Below are 16,535 nucleotides of genomic sequence, written 5' to 3'. Positions count from 1 at the left end.
GCTGCTTGTTCACCCCAGAGGCGAGGATGTCCTTTAGGCCTGGAGGAGCACAGCCCCTGTAGGGAGGTGCCGGGCCTCTACCTCTCGTGTCATCTGCAGCCCTCTCCACACGTCTGCTCTTGGCTCCTCGTGCCCACGGCTGGGGTCACGGGCCGCTCGCTCTGCTGTTTGAAATCCTCGGAAAAGGTGGTGTTTACACTGAAGGGAGATTGGGAGTGTGCGGCTGATTTTAAATAGGAGGAAATGATCGTAACAGAATGAGCAATGCCTAGCACTTAGTCTCAGGCTTGAGAAAGTGTGTTTTAGAAGCAAGGTATCCCCAACTCCGGTTTTCTTCAAATTAAATCTTTTAAAGAGTCCACAAATATAAATAGTTAAAGCCTAAAACTATGCAACAGAGGGCCTAGAGCCCAAGCCACTGCCAACTCTGACTCCAAGACACCTCAGAAACTTGGTTCTCCTCCTCACAGAACCCCCCTTCTGCTCCTCCCTCCACACTGCTCCCTCCACACTCCTCCCTCCACACTGCTCCCTCCACACTGCTCCCTCCACACTGCTCCCTCCACACTCCTCCCTCCACACTCCTCCCTCCACACTCCTCTTCCGCCACCTCTCCTTCTTCCTTCCTTCCTCCCCTTCTTCCTTCCTTCCTCCCTTTCCTCCTCCCTCCTCTTCCTCCTCCCCCCCTTCCCCCCTTCCCCCTCCCTGTCCTTGGGCAACCTCCATGGAACTCTGGTTCAAAGTCACTGGTCTGTGGGGCCGCCCATTTGATAGACGAGCACGCTGGGGACCAGACACAAGTGACTGACTCAGACTCGCAGAGGCTGACCTAGCTCGCATGTTGTCTCCTGCCTCCCATAACGCCGGGTTGTCCCTAATGGAAGAGAATCAATGATGCTGCTTCACTGATCTCCTCCAGGGAAAACAGGTTGATAACAGGTTATAAACATGGGAACGTTTTGGAAAAACCGTCGTCCACTTGTCAGCGCCATCTCTCCTGCCCGGAAGATGTAGGGAAAACCTACCCTCATCCCATAACAGGACAGAGGACAAAGGGGCAGTGACCCAGGTCCTGTCAGTGCCCTCAGGAAACCCCCCGTTTCCTCCTCATGGTGGAAGTGGAAACCATCCCACTGGACTAGATCTTCCCGGGAAGCCCCTCCACCCCGAAAGCAAGGAATCTGGTTTGAGCACACACCATTCTTGGTGCCATCACTTTCTCCAGCTGAACCCTGCATACGTGGCCCATTAATCTTGCTAGTCCGGTGTTACTGGGTCCTGGGAGTTTCTGTGGGCTGATGGCAGGTGTTTACCATTGTGTTTAGAGAGGAGAATACAACTTTATTGTGTCAAAATCAGATGATAACCATTGCCATGTGATTCCTTGGGTTGGTTTGGGTGGGGGGGGTGCTCAATGCTTTTCCTGAGGGCTAAGTTCTAGTTTGAGACCGTCTCTCTTTGTCGCCCAAGCTGGAGTGCAGTGGTGCAATCTTGGCTCATTGCAACCTCCGCCTCCTGGCTTCAAGCAGTTCTCCCTGCCTCAGCCTCCCAAGTAGCTGGGATTATAGGTGTGTGCCACCATGCTTGGCTAATTACAAAAGTGTTTAATACAGGCTGGGTTTTGCCATATTGTCCAGGGTGGTCTCAAACTCCTTGCCTCAAATGATCAGCCCACCTTGCCCTCCTAAAATACTGGGATTACAGGCTTGAGCCACTGTGCCCGGCCTGATCCTGACTTCTTTTAAAGCTGCCTTCATGTACCAAAAGCCAGTCTATGTTTGAAAATCAGTCTTGAAGAGCCTAGGAAGAGAGGGATAAGCTTCAACTAGGTAAATAACTATGCATATGTTAAAAATACGGGCCAAAATCTACCCCAAATATTAGCTCTTCTGCTTTGCGTATTATATCCATTTATAGTTATTTCAGTACTAAGATTTTTAAAGATTCTTTTGATAATTATGGACAAATTACTATTAAAACTCAGCTGCATTTGTAACACTTCAAAGAACTAATTGGATGACATCATTTTTCCCAGAGGCATTTTGGATTGTTACATAATTAATGTTTATCTCTTTGCCAGAAATCTTTGTTTTTTCTTTTCCAGAACAGATACCTGAAAAGAAACTTTCCTTTGCATTAAGTGTTATTTCACTGTGTGACAATCAATTTTTGAACGTGAGAACAAGATCATCATGTATTTTTGGGATAATTCTTGCTTAATAGTGATAATGCTAAGTGTTAAAATTATGGAACAATTTGTTTCTTTGAAAATTACTGTTTGTGTGCTCACCAGGTGGGAGCTGATGAGAACGTGGATGTAAAAATTAAATTGTATTTAGCTTGTATAAAAGAAGTTTAAAAAAAAGCTTTTTTTGTTTTGTTTTGTGCTACTACTGAAGTTGCTTCGTTGTAGAAATGAGGTTATTGCAGGCACCTAGAATTTTATCTCCTTCACTTGTACAATGGGAAGAAATTCTCCAACAAGCACAGGAATCTGACTTTCTGATATTGAGACTCCTAGGCATCAAGCCCCATGGAAGGGTTGGTGATTACGTGAGCGTTGGCGTTGGCGTTGATGTGGGCACCCTCCAAGCCGGACGCAGGGAGCAGGGAAGGGCAGAACAGGCCCCTCAGGAGCCATGAGAAAATCAAGTGTTGGCAGCAGTGGTGAGGGTTGATGTCAGGGGCCAGGAGGAGGTGGTGAAAGGAGCATGTGCCTCAAGGCAGCCCTGGAACCCGCGGTCCCTGCAGTGAGGTCTGATCTGCAGGGGACGTGGACGGCCACGTGGCGAGGCCCACGGACAGCCTGGACTTGGCTGCCTCAGAACTCTGGTGGACGTTGCAAACGGCCCCACAGGGTGGCAGTGCACATTCCTCGGACAGAGAGAAGACGCTTGTAACTGTTTTCGGCATGAAGCCAGCGCCCTGTGAACAGTGGCCACTGCTGTCGTGACTGAGTGCCGTGCAACTGGAGGCATTTGCTCTGCTCGGTTCACTTAATTGGGCCAGGAATGGGGTGGCCCTGCCTTCAACAAGCTTGACGCATTGAACGAGGACTCAGTCAGTAAAGTACTCTGTAAATATGCTCTGCTGGCTAGAGTGAGCAAAGCCCAGGGAGAGAGTGGTTCCTCAGTATTAGACAGGTGTTTGTGGTGGGGCCAGCTGTGTGGCTGCCAGAGCGAATGTGACCAGGAAGCCTCTGTCCCCCCGGAGGTGGCCAGCGTAACTGTTACACGTGCCATAGGTAGAAAGTGGGCACTGCTGGGAAACTTGCTCATGTTGCTGTTTTCTGATTGGAAATTCAAGGTTTCTGAGCATCCTATATCGAATTTGTACATTGCTGAGACTGTACACCTTTCAACATTTGTTTTTTCCTGCTTTTCGGATCCATACAACCTGGCATTTGGCCGTGGCTTCCAGGACAGGCTGGATGCAGAGTGAAGTCCTCCTCACTGTCAATCTTTGCAGATGTCTTTCTTGAGAGTCTCAATTAGGTTTTTACTTAACTAGACTTTTAAAATTGCCATGCACATAACTCTACCAGTTACAATCGTGAGCTAACATGGGTTTTTGGTTTTACTTTGATGAATGTTTAACATTTGCATGCTGGATGTGGGGGTGGAGGTCATTTATCTGCTTTTCATTTCCTTCTTGGTTATACTTAGTGACTTTCAGGTACGGTGTGGAAAGCCTGGCACAGGGTGAATTGCAGGCTGCAGTGTGGCGCGGTGGACGAGAGGCGCGGGCTGCAGTGTGCACAGTGGATGAGAGTGAAGCTATTTCCATCCTGGAGGGAAACACACAGGAAACAATTTAAAAAACTGATCATCTAGCTTGAATGAGGTCCAACAAATTCAGTTTGCAAAGTTTAACTTCCAAGTTAACTTAGTAACTTTTCCCCCAAGTCATTAATTTAGTAGCTTATGTTTATTGCCTAAAGCAAGTGATAAATTCTAAAATGAATGACTAAACATGTAATAATTTAGGCATACAGCACCTGAAGGGAAAACTGCCAGTATGCTAAAATATTGGATACAGATGCTCAAAAAATATAATGTAGCATTCTTACAATGCATGTGCTTTTAGCATGTAACTTGGTGAGTAGTTTTGAGCTATATTTGTAGGAATGTGTATCTTGAATACTTTAGGACACCACTGGAGATGTGTGCTTGAGAGGTATAAATACTGGATGTTCTTCTCCCTTCCCTTAAATGAAAAACATTAGCTCCCTTCCTTTTTATTTTTATTTTTTGAAGTGGACTCTCGCTCTTGTTGCCCAGGCTGGAGTGCAGTGATGCAATCTCGGCCCACTGCAACTTCCGCCTCCGGGGTTGAAGTGATTCTCCTGCCTCAGCCTCCCCAGTAGTTGGGATTACAGGTACCCACCACCATGCCCCACTAATTTTTGTATTTTTATTAGAGATGGGGTTTTGCCATAGTGTCCAGGCTGGTCTCAAACTCCTGACCTCAGGTGATCTGCCCACCTCGACCTCCCAAATTGCTGGGATTACAGGTGTGAGCCACTGTGCCTGGCCAGCTCCCTTCTATAATGATTTATACAGTTGTTTTTGCTTTTTGTTTTTTTGAGACGGTGTCTCACTCTGTCGCCCAAGCTGGAGTGCAGTGATGCAAATCTTGGCTGACTGCATCCTTCACCTCCTGGGCTCAGGTGATCCTCCCACTTCAGCTTCCTGAGTAGCTGTAACTGGACACACGTCACCACGCCCAGCTTTATTATTATTATTAGTAGTAGTAGTAGTAGTAGTAGTATTTTTAGTAGAGACAGGGTTTTGCCATATTTTCCAGGCTGGTCTCGAGCTCCTGGGCTCAAGCAATCTCCTGGCCTCAACCTCCGAAACTGCTGGGATTACAGGCATGAGCACCACATTTGGCCCATTTTTTTTTTTCTTCCAGGATTAGGAGTCGACTTTCAGAAAATCCTTCAACCTTGCAAACTTAATTTTCCATAAAAATATTCCTCTAGGATAAAAACAAGACACAAAGAAGTACGTGTAGACTGCAGTTAAAAATTTTCAACACAACTTAGCTTAGGAAAGTTGACATTTACAAAGAGCAGGAGGCCCGTTCAGTGCCTTCTAGGCACTGGGAATGGCGGTCTGTGGGCGACCCTAACATGTGGGGTGTCCTGAGACGTGATCGTGGTGTTCACGCTTTTACCGAGGGCTTCCCAGGGGTACCAGAGGCTGTTCTTCTGCAGTCGGCCAGCCAGACAGCGGCTGCTGGAGAAGGAACAAACAGTAAAAGACAGATGGACATGGTGTTATTGTGGCAGAGAGGTTAAAACCAGGCTCACTTTGTTCTTACAGTTTTAAAAAGCTAATAATGAAGTCCTTAAATATGTTCAGGATTTCAAAGCAGTTGTGGGTGTGTCTGTGTCTCTAGCTCCCGTTCGGGTGCTTCCTGTGAAGAGAGCTCAGAGACGCCACCTTTCCTTGATGAGGTGACAGGGCCTGGAGAGGTGTGAACCCCGTGGTGGGGGGGAAGACTGACCTGGGGTGAGGCTGGGTCAGCGTGGGGATCCACCCCCACTGCACGTTCCTGTAGGGAATCCACAGTTTTAAGTCTTTATGATAGGGGTAAAAATAACCTGGAAGAGGTGTTATTTTTTAAGAAGTAAGTGCCATGCTCTTTTTTCCTCATACTTTTCCGTGTTTAAGCAGCATTGAAGGATAAGGCACTAGTAGCATGTTGTTTTGGAAACAATGTTGTTGGTTATTTTACATTGAATATGGTACTAAGGTTGCCTGGTAACAGAAGTTTTCCTTAAACAACATGGAACTCTGTTGAATCTGTTGCCCCATTGGCTGAGCCGTCTGAAATCAGTGCAGTAGCAGCTGAAGAGGCCTCTTCCCCTTGGAGGAAACCGCTGGATTGGCAGGAGGCACCGGTCTTGATTTGAGGGAGTTGGGGGGGAGGGTTGCAGGGACCCCACGTGGCCCCTGCAGCTCTGTCCTGCCCCCTGCTGGTTGGCCAAGCAGCCTCCTGACAGTGTGCTCATTGTGAATGTTCACTGGGGCAGGCCGAGGCTTTTGTTCCAGAAACACTGACTTCAGAAACGGCTGGCTGTGTGTGTTGAGCATGGCAAGAAAGACTTAAGTGCGTCTTAAACCTCTTGAACAAAGCAAGTTGATGTTTCAAATGCATCTCAAAGGCTAATGACTTTGCTATGGTCAATATTCAGGAGAAAAGAGGGTTTGATGAAAGAGAAAGACAGGAGTGGCAAGTGACGTGCTTGTGCCCCGTATGACTAAGCGATGTCCTGGCCGTTCCACACCACGGCCTCTGAGCAGCCAGCCTGCAGATACTGGGTCAATTTAGATATCCCTGATCTCGGCAGAGGTTTGATCAGGTAGCCCAAGAGCAGATAAACACAAACGCTGACTGGAAACCCTGGCACACGGGGACACTGGAAACAGCAAGCTGCTATTAACATCATAGTAAGAGACAGTCGCCTGCTCTCTTAGGGGTGTCAGTTTCTTTTGCTTCTAGACATTCATCTGCGTTACAATACAGTTTTGCTCAGTTTATCCCCATTACTCCACTGTCTTCGCCGTTAAAGTCTCAGCCAGCACTTAGCTCTGACACTGCAGGAGTTTCACTGTGCGGCTGACCAGGCCTACCTGGCTTGGCTGTAAAGCAGGTGAGATTTTCCGGAAGGCAGTGACGAGAATCCGAGGCAGGAAAGAGCATTGCTGGTCTACATACGGCAGTGCACCTGCAGCAGAGCATGTACGTGCACGTTCAGGCTAAACAGGTGTAGGAGAGAAGAAAACCACCTATGATTAGTCACTTAAAATGCCACACACCCAACCCTTGAGACCCTAGCACATAGAGTAGTAGTGGTCTTGGAGATGGCAGGTGTGCTGAAGTCTGATTTTCTCACTTAGATTTTCCAGCAGCGTTTTCCTCATCTCTAAGCTGGGGCTAACAACTGCCCCGCATAGATTTGTGCATGGAACCGTGCGTGTAAAGTGAGGTAGCCCCCAGGACCTAGGAAGGACTCGTGGTCAGTGTCGGTGGTCATGCGTGCTGTACGGGTCCCCCAGGAGGACCATTGCTACAGATAACTCCCTCCGTTCAATGTCACTGAATGTAAAAGGTGGGACATTGGCTTCTGATGTGTCTGGTTTGCTGCAGGCCGCGCTGCACCCCGTGGTTCCTGAGCCCTGAGCTGAAGTACATCCTGCTGCATCGCCTGTGTCGCTTTTGCTGTGTCACTTAGAGCTCCTGGGAAACTTCCTCGCGCCTGACGAGCACCACAGTTTGCAGCAAGACCTGTCCAAAGCGTGGACTGCGAGAGCCCCGCTGTGGTCCTGTCCTCTCCATGTTGGGAGCGACTTTGTGGGGTTTGTCGGCCCTTCTCTCAGGTGTCCTGTGTCTCATGGATCAGCCGACGAGCCCCGTCTGGAGGAGCACTCTGCAAAACGCTGCCGGCCACCCAGATCTCCTAGCGCAGAGTGAGGCCACATCTGCAGACTTTACCGCACAGAGTCCCGAGGCATTCGGCAAGAAGGGGAGTGGGATGTGTGTGAGATCCCACTGCGGAAGCCGGCTCTGCTCCGTACTCTGCGTGCGGGGTGCCTGATGTTCAGACCTGCTGTGTCTATCGGGGGCCATGGCGGGGTGGTGGGAGTGGGGGCAGGGAGCAGCGCGGATGGATCCAGGAAAGGACTTAGTTGAATCCCAGCTGCCCACATACCTGTTGCTGGTCTTGGACAAGGTCCCTAGTTTCTCTGGGCTTTCGGTTTGATTGTAAGACTAGGACGCCGCCCCAGTCTGAAGATGTCGGTGTGTGCGGGAATGTCTGGCGCAGTCACCATGGGTTTTCCTTCATCCTCCTCCGTGCCCCTCCCTGGGTCAATCAATATCCATGCGTGCCACAAGTAAATTCCAGTCCCTCCGAAAAACCAGTTGACCCGAGTTTTATGGTCGAGCATGGTGAGTGTCCTTGCCAGGAAATGCAACTAGATGTCTTGGGCCTGCTCCTCTACCTCCACAGCAATCCCCGCAACAGGCTGGTTCAGGACGTGGGAGGTGGGAGTCGGTGTTGTACCTAGGACAGGCTGAAGTCAAAGGCTCATTTGCTCTGTGAGGGGTGATCAGGATGACACATCAAGTGGAGCCCCATGGCTGACCCTGGAGGTGGACGGTCGGGTCGGATTGGCTGCCCTCCAGCACGTGTTTCGAGTGATGCCTTCCCTGGGTTACGCAGCCCTGATCTGTAGCGCACAACTTCCCAGCTCCAGCCAGTCTGGTCTTGCCGTCTCCTTCCAAGAAGGTAGGTGCGGCGCAGTTGCCTTTAAGCGGCTCCTTCTGGACACCGCAGGGCAGCAGCAAGCAAGCACGGGCGGCTTTTTTCTTACGTTGACCACAATACGCAGGGCCAGCTTTGCACGATCCCATTCAGCATCACACGTGTGCATCGGCCACTCACCTGTCCATCTGCCACAGACAGGCTTGGACAGGACCATTGAGTGGCCTTTACGGCAAAGAGCCTAAAGGGCTCACAGGAAACCTGGACCCAGCGCAATGGTAACAGCGCAGCAATACCTGTCATTGATCAAGGGGTATTCTGGGCCCGACATGGTGTTAAGTGATCCAGTTCGGTTAGCACTCTTAGAATTAACCCCCTTTTGCCTATCAGGAAATCGAAGACGGAGGGCATTAACGCCAGGGAGCAGGGAGTAAGGGGACACACAGAGGGGCTGAGGGGCTGGGCCCTCTGAGCCCACGGATCTGCCCACAGGCCCCGGCTGCACGGGCACCAGGGCTGCTGCTCTGGAGGGGATGAGGAGCTCTGGGGAAAAGATGGAGCCTGACGTGGGTAAGATTTGGATATTTTCAGAAGAGATTTTCAGCCTGGAATGAGGGTGTAAGTGACTGAATCGGAGTGATGAGCCAGATAGCCCGGCTGCGGGAGCTCCCCTGTGGGGTGAGGGAGGAAGGCCTTGGGGGCGTGTGGCTGAGCAGAGGCGCTGGGTCGCCAGGAGCCGCCGCGGGTTTGGAAAGGGGGAGAAACGCAGCGCCCTGCACTGCAAGGGCACCGAGACGTGGTTGTGGTTCTTCCTGACCGTGACAGGCACAAATGGTGCTGATGGTGGAATGCACGGAGTTTGCCTTCAGAGAACTCCTGCTGTCTTTTAAAACCTGGGCCTCTCATTTAAACTTGGTGGCCTCAGGTGAATGGTCAGAAACAGTTTCTGATGAGGTTGCAGAGACTGTGCATGGCCTCTGATTGTGCAGATCCTGTGATTGTGTATAGTCTCTGATTGTGGCCTCTGGCCTCTTTGTGGCCTCTGATTGTGTGGGTCTCTGTGTGTGGTCTCTGATTGTGGTCTCTGTGCAGCCTCTGATTGTGTGTGGTCTCTGATTGTGCTCAGTCTCGGATTGTGCGCGGCCTCTGATTGTGCTCAGTCTCGGATTGTGCGCGGCCTCTGATTGTGTGCGGCCTCTGATTGTGGGTTGTGTGAGTTTCCCGGGATTGAGTAGATGAGCCTCGTGCTGGAGCAGGTGTGCCTTGTGTTGGGCATGTGGATAAAGAAGTTTAACCCATCCCCTCTTTGAGAATGGCAGGGCAGTAACAAAGGTGGTTGATTTATACATGGCCATCCTCGTGAGGTGAGGACCTGAAAGGTTTACTGCTTTCCCGGAAAGCTGCTCTGGGCGTCACCATCACTGATCATGGACAGCAGCTCAGAAGCCCCCTTAAGGTGCAGGGAGGGACCGGCGCTGGTCCTGTCTGTGCCCAGGCTGCTGGTCACCCTGACGGCCAGGCGATGGCTGCCTGTGCACGAAGCTCGGGTCAGAGTGAATTTGGGCAGTGTCGGCTTTGATTTACGTCAAGACTGATCAGTCTTCTTAAAATACTAGCCATGAAAGCTTTCATAGATTGTAGTTCTTTGGGAGATTTATATGTGGTTTTTAAAGCACAGGGCCCATGGACAGTGTTGAATTACATTTTGTTCAGTGTAACTGACAGGACACTGGACCTGAGTCTCAGGCCTGCCACAGGGTTCAGGGAGCTTCAGAGAGGGAGATGTTTGTGCTCAAGTTTTCGCAGATGGGATGGGACATGGGCATGGGGCTGGAATGCTCTAAACTTCAATCTTCAGTCATCGGTATCACCTGTGCACACGCATATCATTTTCAAAGATGGACGAGCTTTTGGGAAATATCTGAAGACTTTTCCAGTTTTGAAAGAAGCTGGGGTGACACTGGAAACGTCAGGTGTCTTGGCTGCTGATCAGGTCCATCACCACGCGCATGGTCCCTAACCTGGCCCACCTCTGATCATGCACAGCAGGTGACGAGGTCCATAACCTCACACTTCTGTGCACAGCAGGTGACCAGGTCCCTAACCTCAAAAGCTTCTGATTGGGTGCAGCTGGTGACCAGGTCCGTAACTTCGCATGGCTCTGATTGTGCAGAGCTGGTGACCAGGTCACTAACCACCCACACCTCTATTCATACCCAGCGGGTGACCGGGTCCATCACCTCACACCTCTGATTGTGCATAGCGGGTGACCAGGTCTGGAACCTTGCACACCTCTGATCGTGCACAACGGGCGACTAATTCCATGACCTCACGCCTCTCTGCACAGTTGGTGACCAGGTCCATAACCTCACACCTCTGATCGTGCACAGCTGGTGGGCGCAGGACCCACTTCAGTGAGGGGCTGACTTCCCAGGTGTGAAGGGGGAACGCTGTGTGGCTCGCTAAGCCCCTCCATGCTTTGGGGGCTCCAGGCTGTGGCCGGCAAGTAGGAGGTTGTCCCAGGAGGCTGCTGTGTGTTGGGGATGGGAGGCAGCTGCAGGGTGGAAGTACGATGTTGTCGTAGGGGGCCACTGTGGGGGGGTGGGATGGGAGGCAACTGCAAGTTGGAAGTAGGATGTTGTCCCAGGAGGCTGCTGTGTGTGGGGGAGGGAGGAGGCAACTGCAGGGTGGTGTGGTGGTCCCCGTGCCACTGATTTCAGGTTAAAATAGAATGTGGACCTCTTTTTACCATAGTTTTTAATTACTCCGCTAGTTTGTGTTGCTGTCTCTTGCTATGAAGTCCACAGTCCGACGTCTCTGTGGTCCCCATGTTTCCCTCCTGCTGGTGTTACCCAATCCTGTGGGTCAGCTGTGAGGAAACCACTCTCCACTCCTCATCTGGAGTGGCCTCGAGCTGAGTGTACTGCTCTCCTTGTGGGCTAAAGTGTTCTTCTGTTACTGTTTTCTCTGTTTTTTGATTAAATTTAGCAGACTTGTGTATGGTGCAAACACTTTTAAGAATGTCTTTTGCTTTTATGGAAAAAACACCTGCATTGCCTTAAAATGAACCTTTCCTGTGTCTCCATCCTTCCCCATAGATTGCTCTGTGTTAGAAACTCAGTGGTGTGTGTGCTTCATGGCCTCATTCCATCAAGCACTGTAACCTCTGATTGCAACAGTGACTGCACTCAAGGCAAAAAGCTTTGCAAATGTTGAAAAGAATGAACAAAAACAATATATTGTTCTCTTGTCATCCTGAAATGGCTACTCTTAATATTTTCATGTAGTTCTTTCAATTCTTTTTAAGTAAAGTTGCTTCTAACACAAGCAGTTTGATTATATTGATCAAATTATATTCAGGAAATAAGGAGAAAGTAAAAAGAATATCCAGTTTGGGGCAAAAAGGAAGACGACATAGAAAGAGGCTGTAAAACTCCCTGCAACTTGAAAAGCTGGGTTGTGGTGGTTGTGGTTCTGTTTTTACCGTGAGAGCACAGGATTCTTCTTGGCACTGAAGGGCAATAAGATAATACCCTGTGTATGTGTGTTCTGGTGGCTGTATAAACCGAGCCACATGTCCGCTTTCGAAGCAGAGTAAAGCATGAGGTTTGAGGTAGTGGTTTGGTAACTTTTGGAAAGTCTGTTTGTAGGACTGCACTGCAGAGATTAGGTCAGTCTGAAGTAGATTCAAATGATCTGTTCAGTGCTCGGGAGCTTTCTACACCGGGTGTACGTCTGTTCTGGATGTGGTGTAGAAGGAAGAGGACTGGGAGGGTTTCTTGCTTCCCGGTCATAGAAATGCCTGCAGTTTTCACTGTTTGTTTTTTCTCAGGAAGCTATTTCGGGAAGGAAGTGTCCGTTCCAAGGCTGCTGGTTGGCCTGTCGTCACCCTGGGGGTCTTGGTGTGGGTCACGGGTGCTGTGACTGCTCACGAGTGGAGCTCTGTCTCTCTCGCTGCCGCGCTGGTAGACAGCTGGTCACCAACAAAGTGTGTGTCCCAGTGGCCTTTGAGAAGAATTCTCTGCATCATTTTTATACAAGGTCCTTTTTCCTTTCAATGTCAACATCGTGTCTTCTAGCCAAGCGATATGTTCTTGCAGAAACAGGAAGTGTGGCCCAAGTGAGAAATGAGGGAATTGATCCATAACTGCTATCAGTTTTTATAGAGATGAGCCATTGTAATTTATACATAGACATGTTAAATCTGTAGAAGTGAGTCACGGTGCCAGACCCTCACAAATGCCGAATGTCTACGTGGGACCTCTCTTCTATCGGGTCCACATCACAAGAAGAAAAGTCGCTCAAATGCAGCACGGAGTGGACGTGAATCTCTGAAAACTCCATGAATCAGAGTGACTGCTTTCCCAATTGCCGGTCTCCCCATTTGAGGTTGTGAGATTCCCGTTCTGAAGCTCCTTCAATTTCCCAGCATCCATTTCACTCCTTCATGGAAATAACAGACTCACACTGATACCTTGTTCTCAGATTTTCTAATTAGAAAAAGCACATATTTCACAAGAATTGTCCAGCTAACTCACTCCTTAGCCTGGGGTAAGCCACATACCTCTTTTCTCTTTAAAATACTCGCCTTTCAGAACTCTTGGTAAATTATTTAAGAATAGGAAGGTACCATGACTTTGGGCACAAGCAGTATTATGTATAATGTGCAAGTGAATGCCTTGAGAGCCATGGTTGCTAAAAACAAATTTTCTGAGAAGAGAAAAATGTAAGCAGTTCTTTACATGATCGTTAATTTTGTTTTGCCTAAATAACATCTTGTCTTTGTACAGGGATACAGGATGTTGCTGAGTATTTACGGGGGCGAGTGGGTCCTGCTGCCCCACTATGTGATCCTGAATATAGACAGGGGTGAGTGGGTCCTGCTGCCCCACTGTGTGTGACAAGCCCTTTGTTTCTGGCCCGGAAATGTGCCGGCTCTGTCAGTGCATTGGGCTGGTGTTGGCTCCCTTTGGTAGTTTGCATGCGAGGCAAAATCTCACGCCTTTCACTCTTGTTGACATACAGATGCCAAAGCTTTGAACAAATTCTTACTAAATCAAACCCAGAAATATGTAAAAGGGATAAGAATACCATGACCACTTAGAGTTTGTTCTCATGATCTGTAGTTTTGCATTGCACATTTGGCTCATCATTCAAAAATCAATGTAATTCACCACATTAACAAAAAATAAAGCAGAAAACCCATTTTATCCTCTCGGTAGACACTGGAAAACATCTGTTGAAATTTAATAGTCCTTATACGAATTTCCTGTCACATCAGGAACAGAAGGGAACTTTCTTCATTTGATAAAGGCCACTCCTGAAAAACAAGAGCTGACCCCCCTCCTCGGTGGTGGCAGCCGGGGAGCTCTGCCCACAGTCAGGGGTGTCGGGAGCATGGCCATTCTCCATGGTTCAGGTTCGCATGATGCGCACTGGGGCCCTCGTCCGTGAAGTGAGTCAGGAAAACTAAAAGGCATAAAGACTTGGAAGCAGGGAGATGCTTGATGGACAGAAGACACAGGGCCTTATTTAGAACATTTTAGGAAATGTACAAACAACCAGAAATGGTATGAATTTTGCAAGCATGCAAGATGGACTCCTTGCAGCAGATGTATACCGATGCCCAGTGGCCCGTGAGGGGTGCTCACCAGGGAGTCATTGGGTAAGTACAACTTAATTCCACGAGGTTCCCCTTCACAAGAGTGGAGAAGGGAGGACAGTAGCAGGTGCTGGTGAAGATATGACAGACTGGATCTCAGACTGATGGAGACTTAAAATGGCACAGCCACTTCAGCACACTGTGGCAGTTCCTTTAAAATGTGTACACTTACCATATGGCCCAGCAGGTATGCTGTAGATGTTCACCAAGGAGAGCTGAAAATGTGTGTCCTTGTAAAAGAATGCACATTATCTGCAGAGTAAATTGTCATAACCAAGAACTGGAAACAATATAAATGTCTCTCATCTGGAGAAACATGAGCAAATTCTGAGATATTCATACATTGTCCTAGTTCCCATCAGGAAAAACGTACAAAATACTGAAACCAAAACAGAGAATGGCGGTGAGTTCCAGGAGCCTTGAACTGAGCAGAGAGTGAACACTACACCGTGGAGTCCATGTGACGATGGAGAATCTATGCGAGTCTCGGGTGATGGAAGAGCGCCAAGAACACTCCTCGAGAATGAACAGTGGCTGTCTCTTGAGGGCTGGGATTGACTGGGAGGGGACTTGTGGAAACTTTGATGCAAAAGATTTGAGTAGGGTAATAGATTTCCATTTATCGAAATGCGCCAAGTGTACTCAAGATCTGAACATTTCACTGTGTATACTTTGTACTCCCTATCTTCCAAAAAAACAATGAAAAAATAATTACAAATGAGCACTGAACTGGATAGATTTTTCACAGTGGTATTAGATAGCAATTCTGAAAGCATTTCTTTATCTCCAGGCTTAAGCAAATAAGCTTAATAAATCAGTGAATATGTTGAGTGTTGCAGGAGGTACAAGTATAAGCTGGTGGCTCCTGACAGATGTAGACAGGGATAGAAGTGCCTGTGGATGGGTGTGGGTGCACATGCGTGTACATGCGTGTACATGCGTGTGTGTGTTCTACTTGCCGGCAATGCCCAGCAGCACCCGGTGCCCACTCTTAGCTTCCAAACACCGTTCTTCACAAGAAGGAGCCCTGGTCTAAGGGCTGAGGATTCCGGTGTCAAATCTGGGACCAGTTGAGCAACAGAACAAACCATTGTAACTATGAATCATAACCCACCAAGCCAGACTCCGTGAGTACATATGGATATATGTAAATGAATGTTGAAAGACAAAATTATTTTTCAGTGAATATGGAAGATCTAATGATTTAGAAGGAATGACAGGAAATCAGTGGATGCTAAAACTAGTAGTGAAGAATTCATGGAAAACAGAATATGCACATAGTGTCAGGGTGTCTCCTCCCAAATCTTAATTTCAATGCGAAAAGCAGCATCTTTGCTTTGGAGGCACTTAGGCTCCACCTTCACTGAGTTGCCGATGTTAACATTGTCACATAGGACAGACTTCTGTGGTGTCCCTGCTAAAATGCATACTCTTGAGTCTAGTCCGGAAGATACCAAAATAAAGGACAAGCTGCAAAATAACTGACCTGTATTCTTTAACGTTTCCAATTTCAGGAAACACAAAACCTGAGAAACTTGGATTCTGGACGGGTAAAAATCACATGGCAAATCAATTCATGATCCTGGATTGGATCGTAAAAGAGGAAAACAAAGTAAGAAAATTATGGAGACAGTTGACACCATTTGAAAGTGAACTTTGTATATGACAGTTAAATTTCCCGATCTTGAGGAAAATGAATGTGAGAGCATATCCTTGTGTTTAGGAAATACATTGAAACATTTCGGTATGGAAGGACATAGTATCTGAAATTTATTTTCATTTGACTTAGAAAATTCATGGGGGAGGGGGGAAAGTAGTGATGTAAGATAGGAGCAGTTGGGCCTAAGTTGAGCCTGGTAAGTTATGTGGGAATTCGCTACGCTGGTGTTGCAGATTTTCTGTGTGTTTGAAATTACTTCCAAAAAGTTTAAAACGGAGAATATGCAAAACAAAAAGCGATTTGTGGAAGTGAGTGGACTGTCACCTCATTGATCCCTTCAGTTTTCGGCCATGAGCCAAGTCAGTCACATAGTGGTTTTTGACCTGGGAATTAGAAATAGTGGCCAGATGACCAGGCTCTTGATCTAGTTAGGGAGAGAAGTGTGCACAAAGGCTGACCAAGACCAAGCAGTGTGATGAGCTGCTTGTGGGCATGATGCTGAGGGTCTGGGTCCTGTCTCAGGTGGCAGCTTGGGGGGTTTAAGCCAGAAATCCACATACGATTCCCTTTCAGTGGGATCATTCTCGCAGCTTCAGAGAAAACTGCCCCAACCCGTCTTCACTCACGCTGGCCATTTTTGGTGGTGGTAGTTTTATTCTGCTAACACCGTTCTCACTGACAGTTTAGGGCCTTTGAGCAGGTTTTTGCCTGTGTGTCGAAGATTCTCGTCTTGACAGCCGGTGTATTTCATTCCTGTTGTTCTGATTCTGTGTTAAGAGGGTTCTTCCCTGGCTTCACAGTTTGGAGTTGCTGCTGCATCTGTCTCTGCTTTAATTCTCTAGCCCATCTATCACTTGTCTCATCCCTTAAGAAGTGGCCTGCGTGAGATGCCATGAGACTGTCTGCCTTATCACCACTGCGACCCCAGCCCATAGGGA

The sequence above is a fragment of the Macaca mulatta genome, chromosome 15, assembly GCF_049350105.2.
Source record: "Macaca mulatta isolate MMU2019108-1 chromosome 15, T2T-MMU8v2.0, whole genome shotgun sequence".
NCBI lineage: Eukaryota > Metazoa > Chordata > Mammalia > Primates > Cercopithecidae > Macaca > Macaca mulatta.
This window is presented reverse-complemented; position numbering follows the sequence as displayed.